This window comes from Silene latifolia, chromosome 8, assembly GCF_048544455.1.
Source record: "Silene latifolia isolate original U9 population chromosome 8, ASM4854445v1, whole genome shotgun sequence".
NCBI classification, from domain to species: domain Eukaryota; kingdom Viridiplantae; phylum Streptophyta; class Magnoliopsida; order Caryophyllales; family Caryophyllaceae; genus Silene; species Silene latifolia.
Window position 1 is genome coordinate 33,403,007 of NC_133533.1, and position 2,311 is coordinate 33,405,317.

Consider the following 2,311-nt stretch of genomic DNA (forward strand, 5'->3'; position numbering starts at 1 on the left):
ACTCTCCCATAGTCCCATTAATAAAACATACCATGCAGTGCACACTCAAAGAAAAGAATTGAAAAGAATGGTTAGAAAAAAATGAGTCTCAATTTTACTTTAAAAAGAGATTGCTAAAAATATACTCTAAAGGGTTCTACTATATAGAATATATGGTTGTAGATTAACTTATTCCAGGTTTACAACGACCTAATAATTTTAAATACTAAAATACCCCAACATTTGTGATACTTTCATAGTGATTTTATTAAAAGTCTATAAAATTGCAAATAAAATCGATAAATAAATAGTTGTGTACTATTTAATCAAAATACGAATTGTATTAAGACTCCTCTCCCTAAATCTATTTAATTAGGACTTGAAAAGTTGTAGATCAATAATACGCCGACTGGAATAAAATTTCAAAGATTTAAGTTTTTTTTTTTTCTTTTTTTTTTTTTTTTTTTTTTTTTTTTTTTTTTTTTACTTTTTCAAAGTTTTTTTATACCGCGATCTGCTAAGTTCAACTATACTTAAATCAACAATTATGAATGACTTTCGAGTTCTTATATTAAAAGTTGAATCTTCCAGCAATACTAGAAAAAAAATTGTAAAATAGTACAAATTTTACTTTATCTTTATCATAAAAGTTTCTAAAATAAAAATCTATCCAAGAGTTTGTATTTGAGTTGGAAAGAATAGTTGGTGACTATTAAGAGAAATTCAAGTGCTCATCAACATCTTTCTGCTGTTTTTCCCATTTTATATATCTATAATTTTCATAATATATACTACATAATCTAAAGAGCTTATTATATAGTATCGAATCAAGTGAGTTAATCCATTTCGCTAAACTTTTATTTAAGGATAACTTCGTGATAATTACTTTGAAATACTGTTTGATATGACCCGGGCAACGCCCGAGCATGAAATCTAGTATATATTAAATTAGAGATTGATTAAGTGGGTTAGTAATTAATTAGGTTGAATAGAGAGATAGGGGATTAATTAGGCTAATAATTATCATTTTTACCTTTTAATCTCAACCATCCATCTTCCTCATCCAATGGTTTGGATGAGGGCACACATTATATTAAAAAGCCATAAGAGGAAAGATTCTCTGGATAATTTCATTAAAGATGGCAATAATGAATTAATCTCTAAATTTATTATGAAATTATCCTGAGAATCTTTCCATTTATGGCTCCTTAATGTGTGCCCTTAGGCACACGCTAGAAAACCCTATATATATATATATATATATATATATATATATATATATATATATAAATATATATATATATATATATATATATATATATATATATATATATATATATTGAGAGAGAGAGAGAGAGAGAGAGAGACTTACCAGATGATGCCACATGTCCCTATATAATTCTAATAAACACACATTTCCTGTCATACTCAATCATTAACTCGTTCATTTACCATGTCCGCTTTCTCTCTCTTCAACCTTGAGCCGAGCTACATCTTCGCCATTATCAGAGAGCTTTTCGATCGCCATTGTCACAGAGCTTTTCGACCGCCATTATCATCTGAAAATTACGTATTTTCCATCAACTAATTTTAATTTCATTTCATCCCTCTTTCATTCCGTATTTTTCACACTAATTTTCATTCGACTTATTTAATTCGTTAAATTATCATGTTCTTATCCAGGTTTTGATCGTTTTCTGAGCATAATCGAGCGCAGTAGGAACGCATTAAATCAATTGAAGTCGATTTCTCTAAGCGAAGAAAATTCCATGGTAGATCGATTATCTCTCTATCAATCGTCGTTATAGCGCATTATTTTTCGATTTCTTGTTATTTTCCGCGTTTTCGCTCAGATTAGCAGGTGATTCTCTCCTTCCTTTGCTTTAATTTCGCAAATCTCGTCATTTTTACGACTTTGATTTGATTTTCGGTGTCAATTTATTTTAACTTCACATGCCTTTGTTGCTTTATTACGGATCGAACATTGTTTAGATTTGTTGCATTTAAGTTGTTGATTGTATTTTTATGATTTTATTTCTATTTTACTCACTGATTTACTTGATTTTGTGTGTTTTCGATCCGAGCTTGTTTTCTCTAGTTCCTTTTGCATAGTATCCTTGGACGACTTATCATTTTCAGTCTCTCTCATTCTCTTGTTTCTAAATTGTATGTTGATCATTACCTCTTCATTGCAACATTTGCTATCTTTTATGATTGACTGATTGAGATGTGACTTGGCTGCTTTCCAGTTTGTTCAGCTTGTGTATCACTACAAGTAGGTACTGGTAGTAGCCTGTGTATCACGACAATGTTGCGGTAACTGGTATAAGGA